The following is a 26621-nucleotide window of genomic DNA, read 5'->3' as shown; positions in this document are numbered from 1 at the left end:
AAAACAACCCATATCATTGGTCTGTGATAGGGAACTGGCAGTTTTGGAAATCAGAGACAGAGAGAAGGTGAGAGAGATAGAAAAGGAGAAGAATACGACCAGGACCCAGACTAACTTGTTTTGTTGGCTTTGGAGAATAAGTTAAAGGCCCCACGTCTCCGTGTTTGTGTCTATAACAATTCTCTCAGCTGATGCTTCAAGGTTGCATAGAAGGTGCATCTGATGATTTTATTTTTATGATAGCCCTTTAATCATCTCATTAACATTATAACCTCTTTGCCGACTACAAGGCTTGGCTTTTAGATCTTTAGAAAGAAAGCCGTCTTTAAACTCCAAGCTAGAACCCAAACAGATCCTCAGGTACCAGTGTCCATTGCCACGTTCTTCAGAATAATCCAAAGGCAGGGACAGGTCCCCAGATGTCCGTCAGTGGCAAATGCGTAAAGAAAATACGTCACAGGCACAGGATGGACGATTACTCAGTCTTTTTTTTTATTGGTTGTTCAAAACATTACAAAGCTCTTGACATATCATATTTCATACATTAGATTCAAGTGGGTTATGAACTCCCATTTTTACCCCAAATACAGATTGCAGAATCACATCAGTTACACATCCACAATTTTACATAATGCCCTATTAGTGACTGTTGTATTCTGCTACCTTTCCTATCCTCTACTATCCTCCCTCCCCTCCCCTCCCATCTTCTCTCTCTACCCCCTCTACTGTAATTCATTTCTCTCCTTTGTTACTCAGTCTTAACCAAAGAATGAAAGTTGGACATCGGCCACAATGAAAACATCATGCTAAGTGAAATCTCACGCCAGGCACAAAAGAATTAAAGACTTAAGTCAAATTCAGAGAGACAGAAAGTACAACAGAGATTGCCAGGGGTTGGGCAGTTATTTTAAAAGTTACAGACTTTATTTATTTATTCATTCTTTTTTTTTTTTTTTTTGCTGGAGATGATGAAAAATTGGAATGGATAGAGATGCTCTTGATGAACTCATGTCACCGCATGGTGCACCTAAAGGTGGCAGATTTTATATGACATTCGCTGTCTGTATCATTTCTGTATTTTTACTCAGCCAACATTTAGATACCACCTTATTGAAAATCTCGTCCACATAAAATATGCTGCTTTGCCGTGTCTGTTGCTTTTATTGAGCAACAGTGTTTACATAACTTCCTAAATGGATAAGAGCTTTATAATAGGGGAAAAATATTGCAGTCTCCGATTAGTGGATTCAAGTTCATGGTCACAGGCAGCGGAGGTGGGGGGGGATTTTGGAGGTTCAGTCTCCTGAGTACACGGAGTGCTGTCCTAGGGGTCTGAAATTTCCATGCCAGTGGCACAGAGAGCCGCAGCCTGATAAGCAAAGGTATTTTTTTCCTGCAAGAGCTGTCTTGTTCCTGGACGGACCTACTTGGAGTGACTGTCAATAAGAGCGAGCGCATACCCGAGGAATCTGTCCCTTCCGTTTTAATTTCACAGACATGCACCACTGGAACTATTAGAGGTCGTACAGTCTCCTGTAGGAAAACCGGCCGCTCAGGTAACGAAATCAAGCCCCATTAGCCTATTACTGGGGTGCAGACTGTCATGGTTTGAGGAGGGAGCCTCAGACGGGGGAGAGAGAGCACATGGAAAGGGTAGACTCTGGGAGACCATTTTTGCATGCCATGGTCTCCTGCACATGCACAGAACCCGGTCAAGGAAAGCGCACGCTATTCCCTGAAAGTGCCTTTCTGCTTGAATCTCTTTTAACTTGATATGCATAGACTTTCAAATCCCTCCATTTCTCCCATGGCCCAGAGCTCCTAGGTTGAAAAGTACCACCCGTTCTTCCTTTGAGTCAGAGTGTGCCTCCGACCACATGAACACATTCTGAATCTCAATAAATAGTCTGCCCGTTAAATTAAATTTCTGCTGGGCGAGGTGGTGCACGCCTGTCATCCCAGTGGCTCAGGAGGCTGAGGGAGGAGGATGGAAACTTTGAGGTCAGCTTCAGCAACGTAGCGAGGCCCTATGCAAGTTAGAGAGACCCTGTCTCAAAAGAAAATTTTTTAAAGAAATTAAAAAATGCTGGGGATGTGACTCAGTGGTTAAGTGCCACTGGGTACAATCCCTAATGCCAAAATAAATAAGAAAATAAATAAATAAGTTTAGATTTCTCTGGTGCTCCCCCATCTCCACCCCCATGTCTCTGCCCCATCGATGGAGATCAAAGCCACTATTTGATTGCAACTGTGCACACAGGTTTCCAGGTATCTGCCTGTACTCTCAAGTTGGCTACTTTCGAACATCGACTGCAGTTAAATTACTTCTAAGTATGAGCAATATAATATTAATACAGAGCGCTCTGGGAGATAGCAACGTTTAATACTGGACTCTATCCTGTTCCCTGTGTGGTTTTTTGTAGATGCATGGAGTGCACTGGGAAACCAGAGATTGCAAGTTGAGACAGGGCCAGTGACATGATTCCCCGCCACATTTCTTTCCTGGAACTGGGCTCAGCAACCTTCATGTTGTGGAGCTTCGGGGCCGGATGGTTCTGGGCAATCCTGCCACTATTTTTGAATTAGCGCTCTGTGCGGGGCCTTGGGCAATGGAACTACGATAGTCTCCACTTTAAAAGTGAAGAAGGTCTCAGCTAAGTGTCATGCTCTGCCCCGGGTCCCCTGCAGAGGTCAGACTCCTAGCCAAGGTTCTAACCAGCCATTCACAGTTCTGAAGCTCATCCTCTTACTCACCAGACTTCCTTGTGTTTCTCTATCCACAAAACAGTCTCCTGCCTACAAAGATGTAGGGTGGCAAGAGGGTTTCCGTGGTGACATCGCCTACCTGGGAGCTCAGTCAAGCCGCAGCTGATTTGCCGTGACCCCGGGAAATGCCATCAAGTTGTGACAGAACCGTGGGAATAAATGCGTGCCCGTCTGCCAAGTGCTAAGTTTCTTTTCAAAGAGGGTAGAGCGATTTCCCACTGAGTAGCAAATGTTGGCGTTCTCCACATTCTTCTGCAAGGATTTCCAAATTGATGGCTATTTGCTTCAAAATGAGCAGGAAATCAATCCTGGAAATTATTGTGTGTGTGTGTAGCTCAATTCAGTAAGTTGTAAAATATTATTTCTTTCATCCCCTGTATGCTGTTTAGTTGCTATTTCATTCTTCACCATAATAGCAAAATATGCAACGGTATTGTAAATACACAGCGATCTTTAAACCTCCTTTTAGATTTATTTTAGAGGTCAGGTGGTGCATGGACTTCTGCAGATCTCTCCCTCTTTCTGGAGTGAAAAAAGAAACAGGGGACACTTCCTGTTTTACATATTGTTTCAAATATTTTTTTCTCTTCTAAAATATATTGTTTTGTTGGGTATGGTGGTAGACATCTGCGATCCCAGCTACAAGGGAGGCTGAGGCAGGAGGATCACAAGTTCAAAGCCAGCCCCAGCATCATAGCAAGACCCTAAGCAACTGAAACAGACCTTGACTCCAAATAAAATATAAAAAAGGGCTGAAGATGTGGCTCAGGATGTGGTTCAATCCCCGGTACTAAATACACACACACACACACACACACACACACACACATAAAATGTGAGTCCAACTCAGTATGTTTTAGTTACCACTTCTGTTAAGTGGTCTGGTAGACTCTGACTTGTAGAAGCATTTATTTATGTTAATAAATGGTCTTGCTGTGTGTCAGTCACAATTCTATCTGCTTTAGTAAACATGTGATCTTCCTAAGAAAGCTCCATTCATGTGTCCAGGAAAAATCAAATATCTTTCTCTCCCCGTATGATTAACATTGCAAACTTCTCTCATCGGATCCTGCAGGGCTCTCCCACCTGTCGGTCACAGATGCATGCCTAAGATTCCCTTCAATTCTGAGTATCTGTTTGGAGTTTCCGTCCGATACTGCAGAGGCTGGGCTCAGTATCACAAGACTGACCCCCACGTTAGATGCCAATCAAAGTCTGAACCACCTCTGATGCTGACGATCAACCAGTTAGTTATAAGATGAAAGCTCATGTGGCCTCCTCCTGAGGCTCAGTCATGTCCCCAAGGTGGCTCCCCTTATTTGGGATAGCCATTGATTATATTTACTGTTGATTATAAAGCACGTCGCAAAGGATACAGATGAATAACCAGCTGGAAGATACAAAGGGTCAGGTAGAGGGAAGGAGCAGAGAACTTCCTTTCCCTCTCTGGACATGCCGGCAACCTGGAATCCCTCTAAACCTGGTCCTTTTGGGTTTTTGTGGAAGAGCATTACACAGGCATGATTGATGAGGTCGCTGGCCAAGGTGATGCCCTTAACCTTCAACCCTTCTGCTCCCCCTAGTGGTGGGTGGAGGTAAGAGTTCCCACAGTCCAATCACCAGGGTTGGTTTCCCTGGCAACCTGTCCCCATCCTGAGGCTACCCATTCATCATGTCATTAGCATACAAAGAGACAATGCTCACTGGACACCCAACAGAGGTGTCAGGAGCCACAGCAAAAAAAAAAAAAAAAAAAAAAAAAAGAGGTTTCTTTTTTAAAAAATCACAATAGAGAGAAGTGAAATACAGTAGATGGGGTAGAGAGACAAGATGGGAGGGGAGGGGGGGATAGTAGAGGATAGGAAAGGGAGCAGAATACAACAGATACTAGTATGGCATTATGTAAAAATGTGGATATGTAACAGATGTGATTCTGCAATCTGTATTTGGGGTAAAAATGGGAGTTCATAACCAACTTGAATCTAATGTATGAAACATGATATGTCAATAGCTTTGTAATGTTTTGAACAACCAATAAAAAAAAATAAAAATAAAAATAAAAATCACAATACCACCCAGGGAAATAGGATCAAGGGCTTCATTGTATAAGGGCAGAAACGGAGGCACACAGAATATAGATAAGTCATTTCCCGAAGGTCACTCAGCTAGAAAGCGGAGTCCCTTGTTTTCCAACCCAGGTTTTGTAATCCCATTCACTGTGCTGTATTTCTCTTACCTACTGTTTCCGTTAGCTTTTCCGGTTGGTGGGGCCAAAAGACCTGATAAGAAAATGTGGAGGAGGAAAAGTTTTATTTGGGGCTCACAGTTTCAGAGGTGTCAGTGCAGGGAGAGCCTAGTCCGCCATAGCTCTGGACATGGCCACCAGGAAGCAAACAGAGCTCTGCTCACCAGGGACAGCATGTTTAACCCAAAGGCACGTCCTTCGTGACCTACCTCCTCCTCTGGCCACACCCCAGCTGGCTGTGTTATCACCCGGGTAATTCCTTCATGTGGATTCATGCACTGATTCGGTGAAGGCTCTCAGAACCCAATCATGTCACCTCTAAACTTTCTTGCCTGGTCTCACCCAGGAGCTTTTGGGGGGGACACCTCACATCTAATAATATAGCACCAAGTCAGTGGGTCTCATGCCCTTTACAAGAAGAATCAGATGGAACAGTCTCTTCTATTCTGATGCTTGATCGCAGGGAGGCAGCAGGTGCGGCAGACTTCTCAGAATGACTCAAAGGACAAAGGTGTGCTGCTTGTATGGCACCTAGGGGTCGGGCGGGAACCTGGGTCTTGCTATCGTCACATGGGAGAGCTCGGGTGTCAGCCATGCTCTGGGGAAACTCCTTGCTGTCCTAAGACTCCGCCTGGGGTGTGAATTTACTATGCTAATCAAGTAAAGGTACAGGTGACTTCAGTGGCCGGTCTATGGATGCGTTTGCCCCTTCGCACCAGGGATTTGCCTCCTGGCACCTGAGAAAGTCTCTAATTGGGTTCTGGAGCAGGGTGGATCACCGCCCTGCCTCCGTGGGTTTGATTTTAATGACCTTATTTTTCTTGGCTCTGACTTTTCGGTATCCCTGCTGACCACATAGTCTTTGAAGGGCTGAACTGACTTGGCCACCTCCCTTGCAGCTCCTGGAGTGTTATCTTAATTTTACAGCCTTGGAGACTGGGTCTGTGTTTTAACTCCCAATTTCCTGATGTGTCTGATAATCCCTGAAGATTGGGGAGGGGGATGACTTCGCCATGGCATTTCTTCTGACCGTGGAAAGAAGAAATTTTCTTTCTTACGATGACCCAGATGAAAATATCTGGTCACTATCATTCTGTAGTTGCTTTTTTGTGTGTGTGTGTGATGACTTTGCTCGATTTTATTTTTCTTCTATTTGCTGCACAGAAATATAGGTAGTATTTTTTTTTTCTTACCTCCTTTTGGTCATGCTCAAATCCGTGACAAGCACTTATAGGGACATATCAAATTCTGAAACGTCCAATATATTTTTACATCACGTCACACAATGTGTGACACATTAAATGGTTGTGGAATATCAAAAATTGGCATAATGTATGACTTGGAAATAGAGAGTGACAGGTTGTCATTAGAAATCTGCCAATTTTTGTGTGTGTGTATGTGTGTGTGTGTGTGTGATAATGGTGAACCCTGCAAAATTTCATCTTCTGGGTTTGCAGATTGCCAACCCACGGATATATTTCCCGTATGGTTTCCCAACGGGAAAGGCAGAATTAGGTTTCGCCTAACCTGATCATTTTCCTTGATGAAAATTTAAGGAGCTCAAAGGCCCGCGTCTGGACACTGGCTTCCGGAGTTTAAAAAGAATTATTGTCTTTATTTCTAAAGACAGATGAAGTCCATTTGCAGGGGCACGGAAGGGTAGGAGTGGGTAGCTAGCGGTTCACAGTCTCATTTCATTATGGGTTGAAAAGTGTGCTCAGCATTTGCTTGTGTTCGGGACAGTTCTTTGCACGATAGGGTGGGTAGCTACCGTCTTCTCATCGACCCACAAGATGCCGGTCCCAGACCCCATCTGCCCATCCATCATGACAATCCGAAATACTTGCAGACGGTTACCAAATACATACCCCAATGGCATGGCCCCAGGGACACCCCTCCTCCAGCCACACCCTACCCACCTTCAGTGACGGCTCAGTTAATCCCTATCAGGAGATTAATTCACGGCTTGGGTTAAGGCTCCCAGGACCCAATCATTTCACCTCTAAATTTTCTTGCATTGTCTCACACCTGAGCTTTTTGGTGGCGGGACACCTCACATCTAAACCATAACAAAAATCAAGTCATGCCTCTGGTAGGCCTCCTGGTAAAGGACGTCTTCTCTTCCCATCTCTAGGGTTCTGTAAGTGATCTCTACAAATGACAGGACTGTTGACACCAGCCAAGGGCTCAGTGCCAGGGCACATGGAAGTCGATTCTACGTCACCAAGATATAATGCTTACAAAAAACGGCTGGAGCCGTTCACTGGCCGAGGACGGGACACCTGGGCTCCTCTAGGGTCACTTGGTAGAGGGGACCGCAGGGGGAGGGCCAAGGAGGACAGCCTGTGGACTATATGGCCAGGAGGAGGTTTAGGGTTCTCTCTGGCAGGTGTAGGTACTTATCTCGGCCTCTTCTGATGTCTAAAAGACAGGGACTGAACTGTCGGGCTTCTGGAAACCCCCGTTCCGTGCCAACGTCGGGTGCCTTCTGGAGAATCTTCCTGTAAAACAAAACAAAGCAAAGCGTAATCACTTTATTACTGAAGGGATTTCCGTCCGGTTGTGCCTAGGCCTTCCCTGCCTTCAGCATGAATATCAGACAAATATAGACCGTTTTATATTTTCAGGGCACTTTCGGGGCACCATTGATTTTAGTTCTCCCCGTAACGGAGAAGAGTTCTGATTTACCCGTCTTCTTGGTGACAAAACAAAGACTAATTTTTTTTTTTCCCTGTGTTGGGAAGATCAGGAAGGACCACGGTTTGGAGTCATTTTAAGTGACTCGATTTCTCTTGCCGAATAAGTTCTCATTTGAGAGTAGGATTTTTTTTTTCTTTTTTCTTTTCCCGTCTTGGTGGGTACTGTCCAAGAATCCCGGTTGTTGGTTTCTCCTGTTGTGCAAATTCTAAACCACCTTCCGCGGTGCCCTAGTTGGGTGTCACTGGTGATTGTCCTGAGACCTCACGCAGACTGCAGCTTCCGTCTCTAGCCTCTCCAATGGGCTGCCCTGATGACGTGACATCAGGGCCACTTGTGAGGCCCTGAATCTCCAGCCTCCAACCTCAGGACTGACGGGCAGCCCGCGCCATCTCCATTTCAAAGCTCAGCCCCCTCCTTGTCTTTCAGATTCATAGATCTCCGGGCTCTGATGCATCTTGCAGCCCTGTTGATCTTGTAGGGCAAGACCCTAGAAATCAGTCTTCCAGAAAAAAACAAAAACAAAACCACGCATGGTTCTTCTTCGGGGCCGACTGTCCGAGGCGAGGGTGTCTGTGTAACCGTGATAGGAAACGTCCTCCTCTGTGCTCAGCTGTCATTGCAGGGACAGCCTCTGTTCATTAGCTTCAATTGTCAGCTTTGTGGTTCAGTAAAATAAATACACATTTTCCCTCCGGTAATGACTTTCTTCTCACTTTGTGAGAACCGCGGGGACCCTTGTTATCGAGAGATAATCATATTCTGGCAATGTCACTAACGGTGCCCAGTAAAAGTCCCAAGGTGGTGATTATCTCTTAATAACTGCCAAGCCTGTTGTGTACCGTGTTGCATTGTTGTTTACTTTGTGGGTGGGTGGGTGGGTGGGTGACGGGGATGGGGGGGGACCCATTAGGGATCTCAGCGACGGATATCATTCCTGGTGATAATGATCAAAGAATCAAATGACCATTTGTTGGCTTGTCGCTAGACAGCGTGATCCGAAACGCATTCCACTCCTCAATTCTGGCTTCGTGTTAGTTTAATAACCCTGATGTTAAGACTAAATTATGTCGAGCCAGGCTAATGGGAATTCTGGAAATAAACACGGATAATTTAGTGTCTACCTGACCTTTCCCTCCCGCAGAGAATTCAGGTTGGGTTTTAAATACCTGTGAAGGAAGTAAATACCCGTGAGAAATCACCTGCTGATTCAGGGATGGGAAATGTCATCAATAACTTCAGCAAAACAGGCTCTGTGTAAGGAGGAGAGCTTTGTGCACGGTACGCTGGCCCCTTAGAACGGGCCTGGTTACTGAATGGCCCCTCTTCTCATGCCCTCCCTTCCTGTCTCAATCATGTTCACAGTGATGGATACCATTTATTAAATACCTGCTATCGGCCAGATGGTTGTCCTGCATTTGATCATTTTTTTTTCCCCTGCACAAGAACCTTTCAAGGTGGTGAACCTTGGTCCCATTTTGCAGCCCAGGAGACTGAGGCCGTCGGGGATCACAGAGTTGTGGGGTGCCGTCCAGTGGCCAATTTTGGATCTGGATCTGTCTTTCAGAGCTCATTGTGATTTAAAGGCACCGTGTGCAGGGTGACGGAGCCCAGTGACCAGAGATGGGTAGCCAGTGGACCCTCGTGCTTAGTAGACAAGCGCAGGTCTGACTCTGTCTTTCCTGCCTCCGGGGATACTGTGCTTGTGGGACCCCCAGGACCTGGAGAGCGCCCCCCCCCCCCGTGTTTCTCCAGCACGCTCATCCGCATTATCTCTGCCTCTTACCTGTCCCTGGGGAAGGGCCGTTTGTGTTCTGATGAAGAACCCACACACCTTTTGGCTCTGAAGCATCTGGAAGGGGTGTGCATCAGGATGTCATTGTCCTTGTGACCCCGGCCCTGCCCGCGGCTGGCCGTCCTATTTCTTCTATTCTCCAGGAGCTCAGAAGCTCTGCAGGGATTCCTGGGTTTCTGGCTCTTTTTGCATCCGAACGTCACCACAGTGTTTCTGTGGATGACAGGTGACATGTGGAAAAGTCCAGGAGCCGGTTCTTGTGGGCACAGGGAGACACACCCCTGAATCCCGTGGGCATCCACATCCGTCTCCTGTCTGTCCTCACGCGGGATTTCTTTTTTCTTGAGTTTATGATAAAAGCTTAGCCATAACTTAGAACCAGTATAATAGCAGATAAAGCGCATGGATGCAAACATAGAAAAATGAATAGATTTTAGATGACTTAAAAATAATTTTCTGGGGGCGGGGTGCAGTCCCAGGGGCACTTGACCACTGAGCCACCTCCCCAGCCCTATTTTGTATTTTATTTAGACACAGGGTCTCACCGAGTTGCTTAGTGCCTCACTGTTGCAGAGGCTGGCTTTGAACTTTCGATCCTCCTGCCTCAGCCTCCCGAGCCACTGGGATGACAGGCGTGTGCAAAAAAATGATTTTGTTAACGATGGCTACTTGTCATTTTGTGCATGTTACGAACTGGACACGGTTCCTTACACAGATCTTCTCAATCTCTCCTCCCAAGAGCCACATAAGGTGGAAATACAATTCAGAGTCTCTTTGTGTGCACAAGAAAGTTGTGGGAAAAAAAATCAAAAGTCTTTCCTGTGCTAGTACCCTCTGCCGTCTTTGAGTTCTTCTCTCTGGCCAAGAAGAAATCTGTGTTTTTACCCCTTCAAGGAGGAAACTGGGTGTCCATCTCATTCACCTCTCTTGCGGGTACATCTTAGATGAGACACTGTAATATGAACATAGCAAATGGACTTTTTTTTTTATCCAATGAGGTGTCTCTATTTAAATCAGATACTTCCCAACCCCAACCTAAGCATCCTTAGAAATTTCCTTTTAAGAACAGTCACGAAAACAGAGCCTGGAAACGGAATTTATTTTTCGAAGCCTGTCCTTTATCTTACCCTGAGAGTTGCAGCCGTTAACAGAGCAAAAGTAAGGAGCACCCCTGTTTTAGACCAGGTGCATTCAGCTTCTACTCCTTCAGGTTGAAGAATCCCAGGACAGGCCCACACGCCCCCCCACAGGGGAAGGTGACCGTCTCTAAGGGTGGGAGAGAACCACGCTGAACGTGTTGTGATTGGTGTCCTGCGAGGAACCCAGGTGGCACCTAACAGGTGTCAGAACCGTCTAAGATCCATTGTGATCCCGACATACCCTAGGTGGACTCAGAGGATGATTTCAAAAACAATATTACTGTTGTATATGCATTTTTGATGTTGTTTGTTGGTTTGCGGGTGGAGAGGGTGGCAGAAGAGAAATTTTCTTTTATGGTAGACCCTATAACATCAGGGACCTTGTTTTTTTTCCCCCTTTGAGTAAATACTTTGTGAATAAAAATAAAATTTTACTTATTTTTTAATAAAAAGTTATATTTATTAAAAAATAAATAATAGTTCCAGCAATCCCACTGACTCAGGAGGCTGAGGCAGGAGGATTGCAAGTTCAAGGCCAGCCTCAGAAACTTTTGGAGACCCTGTCTTCCAAAAAAAAAAAAAAAGACGACTGGGGATGTAGCTCAGAAGTAAAGTGCCCATAGTTTCAATTACTACTATAAAGAAAAGTAAAATGTTCAAGCTCTTGGACTATGATAGTAAAGGAACACTTGACAAAGACTTCTACTTATGAGACAGGAGAATTTGTACAAGTAGGTTCCCTTGCAGATACGCAGGGTGTTAGCCTGGTGGAGTGATTTTTTGGGTTTACTTATTTGTTGACTCACGTGTCGCTCTCTCGGTGTCTTTAGGCGTGAATCTAGCCTGTGTAGCAGTTGCAATAAGCTCACCTTGAGAGGGTTCATGCTTTCTTAGCAATTTAGCCGTGACATAAAACAAGTTTAACTAGCTTGACAAAGAGGGGCGATTGAAAGCACGTGCCAGCAGAGTAAGACCCGTCCAAGGAAAGAAAAAAAATGACACGCAAAGTCTGACCTCATCTGACCTCGTGGGGCCTTGACTTAAAAATCCAGGAGATGCAGTGACATCTCACTTTTCCCCAACCCTTTTTCCATTCCCTGAGTTCTCAAAGGGACTCAGGAGTCAGGGTCTGTCTCAGCTCTGATTTGCTCTGAGGAGCTGTCTCAGTGGACTGGCTTCTGAGACAGAAATTCCAACCTGCGGGGCTCAGAACTACCTCACTTGCTATTGAGAGCTCCCAGGAGAGGGACTTCTGCTGGCTTCCTGTCAATCAACTGTGACTGGTAGTAGCTGCGGCCAATCAGGTGGAATCCCACAGTGCGTGGGGCAGATCTCCCCAGGAGCTACAGGAGGGCTCACCGGGGAGAAGGGGACCTACCCCAAGGTCTTCTCAGAGGGACCATTTCTTTCTTTTAAGCAGAGAGGTGGCTCTAAACAATGATAGTTTACTCTCTTACCAATATTTCCATGACTAGTGTCAATTACTAGTTTAATTAGGGTCCACCGAATACTTAACCTGTGTTTTCTTTTTTTTTTTAATTTAAGGATCCAATTTGGGAATTGAAAATATTTTTTGAGGATAAATAATGTCTCTGATTCAGAGGTGCCACTGGGGTTTATATCAAAGGATGGCTCAAGGTCATGTAGCAAGTAAATAACTGACCTAGAATCCCATCCCAGTCTCTGTATCCCAGAGCTTAGAGTTTCAAACAAAAGAAAAATAGTAATTTTATCTTAATGAAATAAAATATTGAATTAAGTTTTCATTTCAAGTGTGTATCATTGTACCAAAGGTACAGTCTTCACCTTTATTCTGATGTAAGGAGGCTGACTCACAGTGGGGTAGGGAGGGGGAGCATGGGAGGAATAGAGGAACTCTAGATAGGGCAGAGGGGTGGGAGGGGAAGGGAGGGGGCAGGGGGTTAGCAAGGATGGTGGAATGGGATGGACATCATTATCCAAAGTACAGGTATGGAGACCCGAATTGGGTGTCCACCTACTTTATATGCAAACAGAGATATGAAAAATTGTGTTGTATATGTGTGATAAGAATCGTGATGCAAAAAACGTACACGTATAAAGACATGAATTGGCATGAACACACTTTATTCACAAAGGTATGAAAAATGGTGCTCTAAGTGTGTAATAAGAATTGTAATGCATCCTGCTGTCGTGTACTTAAATAAATTTAAATCAATTTTTTTTTAAAAAAGAGAGAGATGTAGAGCAAAGTCTTCAAGATCATTGTCATTTCATTGCTGTTACTAAGAGTGGCAGTAGACACAAATGGTGTTGAAGCTATAAATAGAGCTTGTTTCACACTGGTGGCTGTCCTCATGTAAGAAAGGAAAATCAAGCTGTAAGATTCTCAGTGGACTGCTATAGCCAACACCCTTTCAGCTGGTGACTGACCGCACGAAAATACGGCAGATGGTGATACATTTGTGATTCCCACTGAACTTGAATATAGGATTCTCCATATTCCATAAGAGAGTCTTCTTCTTCCATCATGCGCGGAACATTATGGTTTTGGAATAAGTGACACAGGGCAGGAAAAGAAAGAGAGCATTTCTGAATATATTCACAGTGTGACGAGTTCTCCTTGGGTCCTTAACCTTCTGAGTATTCCTGACACTCTCGGCAGAGTTCTGGAAGTTAGATGTTTAATATAGACATGAATCATTTTGCTTACCAGCAGGAGAAGGTCTATGCTTAGACCTAAGAAGGTCTATTCTTAGTCAAGAATACATATCACTTCTATCCCAATTAATCATGTCACATTTAAATATCAGTCAGAATAGACACCCTAAGTAAAATTTGGAAGAGAGCACGGTTTAGATCTGAGCCCAAGCCGTGGGCTCAGAAAAACAAATAATATAGAGTTAAACCAAAATTCCTTTAGCTACCCAAGGCCCCAAAGTCTTTTAGGCTGAAAACTCACTAGTTAAGCTGTAACCATTTGGCTGACTGATTGTCAAAGCTGTAGACAGTTAAGTTTTTGTTTTTTTTTCCCTCTGTATGTCTCATGTCCATTTCTGCATAAATACTGTCAGATCACAGTGTTGGCTTGAGTTCTCAGAACCTGCTCTGCTTGTAGGACTGACCCGATTAGCATGAATATGTTTTTGCTTTGCTCAGATCAACTCTGCAAAATTTATTTAGTGTCAGGAGTTTTTGCTTTCAACATTTGTGTAGGGAAAGATACTTCGGGGTGGCCCATCTATATCCATATCTGTATAAAACTTTATTCTCAAGCATGTATCCTTTGTGGTAAATAGGTGTAATAAGATTATCTACGACAGGGACTTTGTTAGACGACACACACACACACCCACACATAAACGTGAAGATATAATCGTACACATTTATTCTTAGTAAAATCAAGTACGGTACGTTCTGAGAAGGAAGAACAAATTTAATCAGGAAAAAAAATCAGGTTAAAAAACCATTTCACAATTAAAGTTTAACTTCGTAGCTCTGAGAAAAAGATACGTTGCATTTATATAAAGAATTCGTTTTTGTTTACATTTCCACTTTCATTTTACATATTCATGTTCAAAAATAAAAGTTAAAAGAAAGAAAAACCTACAGGGCATTTCCGAGTTCATTGCTCAGTTTTTATTATTTTGAAACATTTCTAATATTCCATGTTAGAAAATCATTTTAGTGGCCCTAAGTAGCACTGCATATCTCAGGCTCCTAAAGACGTTGCACTACAAAGAAGTGACCAAGGGGACATTGCCTTGTCAAAAGTCACTGGGCTAGTGAGAATCGAGCTGAGAAGGGAATCCCCATCTTGGCTCCTAACCTGGGCAGTTCTGTCAAACTGGAAATCCACACTAAGCGTATCTGATTTTCATCTCCTAATTTAATTTTAGAATATGGAAAGATGATCACTAAGCATCAGCTACATATAAACCTGTCTAGGGGGAAAAAAAAAACACCATGTATTTACTTGTGCATTTCCTGTTTGTGTTTTAGGAATCGCGGCATGTGTCTCCAAGGACTGCCCTGAAAGGTAAGCTTCCCACAAGGGAAGGTTTCTCTTCCATGTACTTTGATGAGCATCCCTGGTTGCTATGGAAACACAGAGAACCCATCCTGACAGAGTGATACCAGGAGACTGTTTTGATGTCTTTATGGATGTTGAAGCTAATGAAGGTAGTGAAGTCCCATAAATTAATCCTTGAAATGAGAAAACAGACCCTTCTCTTTGTCTCTGGAGAACCTCCCTTGAGGTCGGTAGGTTTTTCTGTGATCCAGATGAATTCGGTAATTCAGAAACTTCACAAGTTGGCGTCGTGGAAAGAGTCTTGGGAATAAAGTAAAGGATGTTGCACTTTTTTTTCCGGATGATTGTACAGAACGGGGATGCTTTAGCAGCAAAAAGCCACGCAAACCTTACGTGGACTAGGTCCTACAAGGATCGGGGTCTTTAGTGGGGAAGCCTTTTAGGGTTCAACATGTGAGCTATGTAGCTCTCTTGGCTACCCTGTGTGCAAATGTTTCCTTAATAAAAGATATGCATTGAAGAAAGTGAAATCGGTATCGCTTAGAGTTTCCTAAGGGTGATCAAGCAAGTTACCAAAAATTGGGTGGGCTTAGCTCACCAAAATTGTATTTTTTCACTGTTCTGAAGATTGGAAGTCCTGCATCCAACTGTCAGGCAGGATGAACTCTTTTTAAACATCTTAGGGGAAGAACCCTTTTTACTGTATCTTGTTTCCTGTGGCTGCTGGTAAATTTTGGTTTTTCTGGATTTGTGAATACCTGACTCAAATCTCTGTCTGCCTCTGTCTTCACATGGAGTCCTCCATATGTGTGTGTGTGTGTGTGTGTGTGTGTGTGTGTGTGTGTGTGTAAGCACATGCATCCAGATTTCTGTCTTTTTATAGAGTCCTGTCATTGCATCAGGACCCAAGATAATCCAGTGTGACTTCTTTGTCTTAATTATATCGGTAAAGACTCTTTTTTTTCCAAGTATGGTCATATTCACAGACGCTAGACATCACAGTTTCAGCCATATATTTTGGGGACATGTAATTTACCGATCACAGTGTCTAGCCCTTGAAAGTGAGTTCGGTGACATTACCTTTATCTAGGTATTTATGGGGGAAAAAAATCCTAGCACTGCGGGGAGTGGTGGAAGGTCTCATCCCATTGTCACACACAAAATAAAATGTTGCCTATTTTTAAAGACACGGTCACTGTCTCTTGAGGGCCAACTTCTCTCTCTCTCTGTCTGGAGCAAGATGGAAATTGAGCACATATTCAGGGCAGAGATCAATGCCATTGGGTGAATGTTAGTGTGTGACCTGACTCTCGGATTTTTAAAACTGTCCAAGTAGCAAAATACTTCTACTTGATTCTTCAGGTATATTTTTTTAAGTCAATATGGAACAAGGTGTTTTTTTTTTTTCCTTTCTACCAATTAACTATTCCTCACTCAGACTCATTCCGGGAGGATTTCTCTGGTTCCTTTTTATCTGGAGGAGACTTTCCTCCAGTTCCAACACAATCATTGCACGAGGCTGTAATTGCTTGCTTAATTATCTTTCTCTCCCTCCATTAGACGTTGGAAGGCAGGAATCCCGTGGTCTCGTTTAGCATGGCATGTTAGGAACCCAGCAGTACGTGCTCAAAGAATATCCTCCGTCATTATCCCTGGAAAGAATCAAAGACTCTCTGGGACGTTCCCTATTTGTAATTTCTGTGTCTTAAAGGTGAAGTCCTTGGTCATTTCCAGAATGAAGGCTGAACAAGAGGGAGGTCAAGAGTCCTCCATTTTCGTGATCCTCCTTTGGCCCTCGAAAGAGGATCCTGGCAGCCAGCCGCTAAGTGGCGAAACACAGTGCCCTGTGAGGTAGCACAGTCCTCACACAGTGATTTGATTTACACATTTATACTCCGTAAACTTTTCATCTTAAAAAATGAGCCAAGTGGAACGGGTCGCCGACATTTAGAAATAAGGAGATTTTGCATCAAGAATGGCTTCCAGAAGATCTCAACAGATATCAGAGGGTCTTTGTACCCTCCGCTGTCATTCCCAGATGGCAAGAGGGCTGAACAGAGCAGCAGGTGCCTTGTCCAGGTCTCCTCCAGTTCATTACCCACTGTCACTGGGTGTCCGTGTGCACCCACCCAGCGCCATTTAGTCTAGCTTAAAGGCAGGGGTAGGAAGAGAATGGTTGCAGTCTTCTCTGGATTGGTGCAAATGCTTGGCACCTTTTGCTAGACCGAATTCACAGTGAAAATCCATTAGGTCCCGAGCCACGCTACAATGTGAATGAACCTTGAAAATATTATAAAGAAAGCCTGTATAGGATAGGAAGTCACTTAATGCAGGTGTCCGTGTGTGGGGAATATCAGAATGGGCAGAATTATGCACCAGGCCCTGAGTTCAATCCCCAGCGCACACACACAAAAAAAGGCAGAATTAGACAAAGTAGTCCAGTGGTTAGTACATAAGTCAGTACATAAGTCAGTACATATCATCTTTTTTAGGGGGTGGTGAGATCCTTCTAGAATTAGTAGTGCTGATCAGACAATACGGCAAGTACACTAGGAAACATTGAGTTGTCCCTGAAGGGTCTATTTTACAGCCTATGGATTTGTAAAATAATGGATAAGAAAATAGATTTTAGGGAGGAAATCTTTTTTTTTTTTTTTTAACTCCGGCACCTAGTGGAGATGATAGAATAAGTACTCTTTCCATCGAATCTGTGCAGAGGGTCCTTCTCCGAGTTCTGACTTCTCTGACCTCCAAAACCAAAGAGCAAATCTCCTTGCTAGTGGACAGGATTCCTGGTTTTATGCAAAGGTCAGGACTGAAGAGCTCCCACAGAGATTGCCCATGTTGGAATCCTTCCGTGACTCCCTGTCTAGGCTCACGTCCCTAAAACTGAGAATCAGGGATGGAAATAGCCATTTGGAAGGAGAGGGAGGTCAATGCCAAGGACTTACGGTGGTGGCTCCCACTAGGAGATAGACCCCCCTATAACTGATACTTTTATAATTAGTGTCACTTGGTTGTAAATACGGGGCTATAACGTGAGATTGTTGGCAGCTGATTTGTTGGAGGGTTGTCTTTTCTCTGGATGGCATCTTGGGCCAGAAAGAAAAGAATGGCTGGAATTTCTGTTAGCCCTGGATGGATTTAATCAGCTCCTTGGGGACCCTTGATATAGCACGGATATAATCAATGGGGAAGCATAATTTTTATTCTCTGTGTTTCTCTTGCTTGCGGACAGAGGGAATATTACCTGGGCCGAGAACGGCATTAACATACCGTGAGTGAGAGATGTCAGGGCACAGAAAACCCATCCGGGTGGCCTTGGGTTAAAATGTTCTGTGCATGTGCTTCTGAGTGTCCCGGAAGCGGCTGCCCATCAGAAAATAAGCTGCTCCCTCGAGCTGGGCAATTCAGCCGTCCCCCATTTTCATTACTTATTATTATTGTTTTTCCCTTTCAGTGACATCGTAGGAGAAAAAAAAAAAGAATTTAAACTTTGGGAACTTGGAATCATGGTGGTAGACTGTAAAAGAGTCACGGCGTTATTCTGAGAAGTATGTTATCAGGTCTAATACTCTGCGGAAATATTTAATCTTAATTATGAAAAAAAAAATCTCTACATGAACCGCTCCATTGGATCCAAGGACTGCTTTAGGCTCTCTCTCTCTCTCTTTTTTTTCTCCCTCTGTGGATAATGGAAGGGATTATGTTCTGTGCAAAGGTCAGAGTAAGAGGAAGCTTGAGAAGCATTTGTTCTCTCCAAAACTGGTTTGCAGGGAACCCATGAATGCACCAGCGTCTCCCTTAGGACTGACTGGTGTTCGGGTGGTAAATAAGAGATTTGGCTCCCTGGAATGTTGCAGGTGACGTTCACTGGAGGTGACAGATAATAAGTGGGTAAAGCAATACCGTCGTGTTAAATGCTATAAAGAAAGGGAAGAAACATCAAGCGGAAGGAGTGGGGGGTTGTGGGTTTGCCTCCCAACTAACCTGTTTTGTGACCTTGGGCAGCAGCTGTTCACAAAAGAGGATTTGGATTGCGACTAATTTGCTGCATTGATCATTTGACCATGATGGCATGATTCTCTCTCTATTCTCATGAATGCTTTTGAGCATAGTACTTATCTGATGTGATATTATATTGCAATACCCGCTCTGTTGAAATCAACAGGTGCCTTTGTAGCTGTTTTCGTCGACCCTTCGTAGGAAATACCTCCATCTCTCAGTCTGATTTTTCTTTTCTTCTTTGAACAAGTCAATGGAATTTATCGGTACTTGTGTGAGCTCGTGAAATAGTTTCATTTTCTTTTGGCTGTCAAGTATTTTATTTCTGTATACTTGCCAATCTTTGACTGGGTTCACTCTTTTTCTTTATTCCACTCTTCCTTACGATGATTTTGGTTTTATTTTTTATTTTTTCAGTCTATTTCTGTTTTTAAGAGCCTTCCTTCAAGTTTTGACACAATGAAGCCAAATTTAACAGCATTTTCAAATACAACCTGAAAGTCTTTAACTCTGATTATACCATCCAAAGGTTCCAAGGTATTCCTGTGTATAGAAGATAGTTCTTGAGTCCAACTTGATTTTTATTGCAATTAGAAAATCGTGTTGTTCTACTTATAATAAAGACAGAACTGGCAAAAAAAATTTTCTGTGTATTTACTAGTATTTTTTTTTCATCATTGTATTCTACTTTATTGGAATTTCAGTTCCTTTTCTGCATTAATTATTAATTAATTTATAGTAGATGCACCAATCTTTGTTTATCATTAAACACCACTTTTTCCAATTTTTTAGAACAATATAAACCAGGTTTGGAATTCCTAGTTGGCTCTGTATTTCCTTCTGCAATTCTTTTATTGTTTCCTTGTTTTCTACTCTTTCTTATTACAGGGAATGAAATCTGCTCTTAGTGAAACTTGTTCTTTTGCTTGTGATCTTTTTTTTTTTTTAACTTTTGTGACTTTTTTATGGAGTTCAACTATTTTATGATATTCAAGTATGCATTCATTTTTACTCTTTCTCGTGTGATAATCCTACTTTTCAATCTATGCACACATTTCTTTTTGTCAGTTTTAGAAAATTCTCATTATTTATATGAATATTGACACTCAGAACATTTTTCTCTTGCCATTTTTCTGCATATCAACTTAGTCACAGTTTGAACAATTTATTCTCCCTGTCCATAACTTTTAGTACCATGTGATTTTTTTTTCTTCACGTTTCCATTTTACATTATAGGAAAATTCCTCTGATTCCTCCTCTGATTTTTAAATCCTTTCTTCATCAGTGTCTACTTTCCTGTCTGATTTTCAGTATCAGTCAAGATGGCTCGAATATGCTGCATTCGCAAATAACCAGGGATATCATGGTTTAATACAACAACAGTGTAACAATGTCCCTCATGCTGCTTGTGCATGATATTTTCTCTGGACTCACGTTGGTGGAGGCACCATCAGAGAATGTTTCCATGATTGCTGTGAAATCTGATCATCCACAGGCTTGGAAAGCTGTTTCCCACGATCAAAGTGCGCCATTTTGTTCTCACTTTCCATTGGCAAAGGAAGCAACAGAGCCTAAGGTAATTCCCTAAGACCACAAAGAAAACAGGACCATGGTATTCATGAAACACATTCATGACTAGCACAAATTCCACTATTTTTTTAACTCTTTTTTTTCTATTCATTTTTAGTTTCTTGAAGTTCTGATTGATTTATCATTCTGACTTGATACGATCATGATGCTCTGTTGCTTGGAGTTTCCTTTATATCCCTAATAATTTTTTGCACATAATTTCTATTCATGTTCATTAATCTTTTGGTTTTAATACTATATTATCAATTCTTTCACTGTGTTATCTCTTTTTGTGGTAGTTTTTTTTCCCCCCACACTGTGTTTTGTGATTTTGTGTTATGAACTTACCTTGTTTTTCTTTGGCATGGTACAGACCCTGTCTTCTTAAAGCATCCCTCAAGGATGGTTTATTTTTTCCTTTAATTGAGGATTTAGGACTTAAAGGATCCCAAACCATTCTTTGTGTTAATTTCTTCCACATCAAAGTATGGTCCCTTTTGATGATATATAATCCCATCCTCATGCTTTGCCTAGACTTGAAGTTTCCATTTCTTACAGGGAACACCTTGAGATCAAAGACAACACAATTCCAGACCTGTTCCTTAAAGCATATGAATAGCTTCCCAAGATTCCTTTATAGCTTTAGGAGCTCTGTGTCTTACTGGGATGGATCAGCCTATGGTCCCAGGCTCTTGCTCCTCTCATCAGATATACTTACCTGCCTCACCGCACCGCGGTCCTGTGGCAGGACTGATCTGCTACAGAAGCACAGCACATTGGCTGAGCTGTATTGCTTAGTCTCTGATTTCTTAGTTACTTTACGACACTTTCCCATTCTCTTTCTTTTGTTTGAGCTTTGTTCCACTCAGCGTTTTCACGGCTGTGACTAAAACACCCAACCAGCACAACTGTAGAGGAGGAGCAGTTTATTTGGGGGCTCACGGTTTCTGAGGTCTCTGTCCAAAGAGAGCTGGCTCCATGCCCCAGGGCTCCAGGTGAGGCTGAACATCATGGAGGCAGAGGTTGGTGGAGGGACGCAGCTCACATGATGATCAGGAAGCAGAGGGAGAGACTCCACTTGCCAGATACAAATATATATCCCCCAAGCCACACCCCCAGTGCTCCACCTCCTCCCGCCACACCCCACTTGCCTCTAGCTGCCACTGGGTTAATCCAATCAAGGATTAATTAGCTGATTGGGTTAAGATTCTCACCATCCCATCATTTCTCCTCCGAACCTTCTTCCATTGTCGCATCCATGAGCTTTTCGGGGGACACCTCACATTCAAGCCCTGACAAGCTTGATTTATTTATTAAAAAACATTCAATTTGAGTTATATTTTATGTTTCTGTGTCTCTCGGAAGGCGTTGGTCTGCATTAGCAGAGTTCATCATGTTTTCCATCCGGGAAGCTTCTGGCATCAGCTTTGTAACTTAGGAGGAAAGGTTTTCAAATTATAGTACCCACAGGGCTCTTGGAGTTCATCTCTGTGTATGAGCCACTGGGAGGAAGAGCAAAATTAAAAAAAAAAAAAATGCACGTTAAGTCTCTTTCTTCAGCTTTGATAGGAATCAGTTGTGTGATGCCAAAGCAGTCAGTCAACTTCACTGGGCTCAAATTTCTCCATCTATAAAATATGAGGTTGGAATGTGGGTTCCTTAAATAAATGCATTCTAAGGGCTTGGAAAATAGCTCAGCGGTAGAGTCGCAAGTGGCCTGGTTTGTGTGAGGTCTTGGGTTCCGCCCACAGTAACACATAAAGAAAAAAAGTCAAGCAAAAAGAAAAGGCAAAGGACATATACAGTTTAAATCAGTGCAACGTGTTCTCTGCGCCAAGCAAATTTAAATATGACACGTGTTGGTGAAAAAAAAAATTTTTCTACTTACTCTTCAGTTCTTTAATATTTAATTCTTTGATGATTTCCAGCAAAAATTCTTGTGAACCTACATTATTGCAAAAGATATGCCTTTACCCCACCTCTGTGTAAAGAACAATCATGTCTTATTAAACCTGGAATTGAATGAAATTAGGTTTGCCGGTTTTTTTTTTTTTTAAGGATTTCAAGAGCTAATATCAACAGCAAGCCTTTGTTAATTGCTGGAAGATAGTTTTTCAAAATCAACCTCCAAAGCTAGGCTGCCTTATTGCTTTCCACATTCAGGAAAAAAAGAAAAAGAAATTAGGGTCCATTTTTACCTTGTCATATTTAAACTAAGACATATGGTAGCTTGTCAGAATTGCAAAACAGAGTCTTTAAAACCTTCAGCACAGAATGGCCTTTCTAATTGCAAAGGAAATGGGAGAATGTAAAATTCATAGATCACGCAGAACAGAGGGGCGATTCCTTTTGGGATTTCCTTTTTAAAACTGGTCCCAAAGGCTGGGGGGGTACAGCTCAGGGGAAGACTGGCACTTGCCTAGCATCCATCAGGTCCTGAGTATCGTTCTCAGGACGACAAAAACAAAACAAAATGATATGAAACGAATCAAAATGATCAATAAAACAAAGCCAAGCCAAAAAATCCTACAGATGTCATGAGTTGCCTTAATATAAGATGTACCCGTAGATTCCCGTGAGTTGATGTTTTACCCATGTCAATTTGAAGGGCAAGATTAAAGTTGCAGATGAGTCTTAACATTTAATAGGAATATTTCTTAAAACCCGAGCTGGAGCTGGAGAGGGTGTACCTTGAGAATATTGGGATTGCTCTGCTTTAGCGTACAGGGAGCTCTGGATCCTGTTACCCAGTGGAGACAGAAGAGCACGCGGCGGTAATAGGATCTCAGATGGAGGGCAGACAGACCGATAGAAGGAACTGAACACAGAAGCAAACAAACTAGTTAGAGACACTTGAGAAGCTTACTCTGGTGCGGTAAAACCAAAGGCTCACAGAAATGAACTTGATCCGAGAAGGAAGATATATCCTGTAGGGAGATGACGTCTCTCTGAGGAGCCTGGAGGGGTGGGTCTGGAAGCTTTGGAGCAACCTACTTTTCCCATGAAGATGTCTTTTAAAGGTGAGATTGGTACTTGTCTCCAAGGTCAAGGACCCTTAGAGAAGTGGTCCTGGTGATCTTACCTTTCCATCCACCTTGGAAATAAAAGATGACAGGTGAGATGAACGCGGTGAGCAAGATGCTCCCTAGGAGGAGGAAGCTTTTGAAAGAAATAAAAATGGCGCACAGTGTTAAATTGGTAATCCCTCTGTCACCCCAGTCACAATCGCAGCTGTCTCCAAAGGTGGCGGGTGCCGAGTCTCAGGAATGGGCCAGATTAACCGCGTTGGTCATGACAGGACCTAACGGGTCCCCAGTGGTGTTTGGAAGAGCTTGGAAACTTGGGATTTAAAGATCAGGTGGATGTGTATCCATCTGCTAAATAATCTTCTTAACCTCATCTCTGCTCTGCAGGAACAAAACCAGGAAAATAATGGCAGTGAACTAAACAGACCCTCAAAGAAATAACACCAAGGCAGATTTGTCCTGATGCTAATAATTGTGAACAAAGGAGAAAGGCAATTGATGTCAAGTGCTGTGTACGAGTATAAGATAAAGACATCCTAAGTATGTCTAAATAAAGAAGAAAATAGAGTAGAAACCCAGGAATGGCTATTTCTTTAAGACGCCGCGAAAGCTATTATTCACCAAGGGACTAAATCCCTCTAAATGTCTCTCCATTAATTTTTTTTTTTTTCGTGAAATAGCTACGCATGAGTAGCTCTCCATCAATAGTTAATTGATGCTTATAAATCGCACTTCATCAGGATCCATCTAGATGAGTCACTAGCCAATGAAAATTTAAGCAAGGAGAGGGTGAAAAATGAGAAATGGGAGAAAATCGGGGGAAATGGTACCCGACTTGGGAAGACAGAGGGATTACAAATTTAACGCTGTGCGCCACTTTTATTTCTGGATGATGAAGCTTCAGAACCTGGCCCATCCTGATTAGTTCTGCTCCCTGCACATGTGACTCAATGTGAAATGCAAATGGACAAATTGTCTCCAGGACCATGGTCCCATGGTTTAGTAATGCTGCGTAAGTCTCTTGATGACACCGCTGGGGACTTCCACAAAACTGAGGTACCTGGAGGTCCCCTGTCACTGCAGATCTTGCGATCAGGCCAGAAAGATGTCAGGCATGTTGCTCAGAGTAACAGGCATGTTAGAAGGGATGGGGAAGGGGGTAGGGGTACACTCTCAAGGGAGAGAGTGGGTGCTCTCGGAGAGGAGAGGGACAGCATGTTCCTCCTGACTCCGTTTCACTGGGGTTCCAAGGAAGTTTCCAGAGAGTCCAGTCTGGATCCCACTCTTGAGTTTTGACTGACAGCAGGATGACCTCAGACTTCCAATGGGTGCCATGATAATTCTAGGTCACTTTGGCCCATGTTGCCTGGTGGTAATTGGCACCTGTTTTTATGGATTTTTATGGATAGGGGGGAATTATCTTTATCTCCCCAAGTTCTGGGATCTGGTCTGTATTAGGGTCACCAAGGTCCCCTTCTTCAGGGTAAACTGTTGGTAAAAAGAGCATGTGACTGTCTGGGGGTGCTGGGTTCCTTGTATTATCTCCATCCAGCCAAGAATGGAAGAACAGGACACACAGAGAGAGCAAGCAAGAAGTAGCTGTTGCAAAAGCAACAGAAACACACTTTTCCAAACAGAAGGGGTTCCAGGGCTGGGAGTCCAGTGGGGGAGTGTTGGCCTGTTCTTTTTAAGGTTTCTGAAATTTCCTCCTTGTTTCTCTTCTTCCCTGTCCACATGATCCTCCATATTATTGATTGGTGCCCCGCACTGTCCACCCTTCTGTTCCAGTTTTTCCACTTAGGAGCATGGTTCGGAAGTGTCTGTCTGATTGGGTCCCTCACTTGTGTCCCTGAGCACTTTCATCAAAGTAGGAAGTTGGCTTCCTGGAAAGACCCCCCCCCCCGGGCCATGCTCCTCGTTCTGGCCCTGTCCCCAACCTCCTCGCTCACCATCTTGCCCTGGCTGCCTCGGCCCCTCTACATCTCCCTCCGGTAGTTTGCTGAGGAATGTAACATATCTTGGGGACTTAAGCCAAGTGGAGCTGCAGGTAAATTGCTTTTTCCAAGAGAAAGCCTATGGTTGGTCAGCAGAGTGGACACAATGTATAGCATTAATCTCTTACCCTAGTGACCCCACCCCTTGGGTCTCTCTGTCCCCTGTCCTCTCTATTAAGCTAACTCTAAACAAACTGACCACTGAAGCCCACGTTCTGTTTATTGCCTGATCATAGAAGGACGCCGTGGGTCTTCTGCGTGGTTGTGAGATCAGTCACGGATCCAAGTGCAGAAGAGCCAACGCCTAGGACTCCATAAGTCAATGTATCCCAGGTGTCACCAAGGCTGAGTCCCTCCTTTTACAGAAGAGGAAAACAGGTTTAGAAATGTTCGCTTCAGAGGCACAAGCAGGCACATAAAGTAAAAGTCTTAGCAGACAGCAAGTGGATGGCCATGAGCTCATCTCCTACATTCTCCTCCTTAGGGATAGTTCCAGGCTGGCCTTACCATCACTGAGAAACTGTGTAGTTGTCCTCTCCAGAGACAGAGCAGAGCAGGGCAGAGCATGCAGGCTTTGGAAACAAAGCAGAAGATCCCACTTCTGTGTGGGATCTATGAATACTGAGCTCCTGGGAGCATCACTAGGGTGATTACCAGAGCTGGGGGTGACTTGGGGGATGTTGATCAAAGGGCACAGAGTTAAACAGGAGCAATGAGTGTCTGCAATCTGTCACGTAGAACAGCAAACGTAAAGTATTATATAATTCACAATAACTAATACTACTTTTTTTGGGGGGGGTGAGGGGTACTAGGGATTGAACCCAGAGCCACTTAACCCCTGAGCCATATCCCCAGCCCTTTCCATATTTCTGATTTTTGAGACAGGGTCTCGCTAAGTTGCTTAGGGCCTCCCTAAGTTTCTGAGGCTGGCTTTGAACTCACCATCCTCCTGCCTCAGCCTCCCAAGCCTCTAGGATGACAGGTGTGTACCACGCACTAGGATGACAGGTGTGTACCATGCACCTGGCCAGTACTATATTTTACATGTTTCACCACGAAATAGAGATAAGCAACGTGACAGGTTTGCTTTATTTAATCATTCCATTTTTTATTGTACCCTGTTATGATGTTGTCTCTCTTGAATAGTATTAATAAAAAAAAACACATTTATTTCCGTATATGATACATTTTTCACGTGACCCTTGGCTTTCTGAGTTTGGTTTATTTCGCATACCGTAATGTTCCCTAGTTCCACCGACGTAATTTCATTCTTCTGTATAGATGAGTAAAACTCCATGGTGTAGGTAGAGCACATTTTCTTAACCCACTCATCTGTTGATGGGCACCTGGGCTGGTTCCATAGTTTGGCTGCT

The 26621-nt window shown here is 43.5% G+C and overlaps 1 protein-coding gene across 5 annotated transcripts in view; it reads left to right on the top strand.

The window, feature by feature from the left end:
- Positions 1–26621, top strand: part of Cntn4 (contactin 4) — an 819812-nt gene that overhangs the window by 183681 nt on the left and 609510 nt on the right. For all 5 annotated transcript variants that reach the window (XM_040290063.2, XM_040290053.2, XM_078033565.1 and 2 more), the window contains exon 3: positions 14624–14660. The gene's annotated coding sequence lies outside the window, so the exon portion shown is untranslated. The remainder of the gene's footprint in view (positions 1–14623; positions 14661–26621) is intronic.

The sequence above is a fragment of the Ictidomys tridecemlineatus genome, chromosome 16 (assembly GCF_052094955.1).
Source record: "Ictidomys tridecemlineatus isolate mIctTri1 chromosome 16, mIctTri1.hap1, whole genome shotgun sequence".
NCBI lineage: Eukaryota > Metazoa > Chordata > Mammalia > Rodentia > Sciuridae > Ictidomys > Ictidomys tridecemlineatus.
This window is presented reverse-complemented; position numbering and strand designations above follow the sequence as displayed.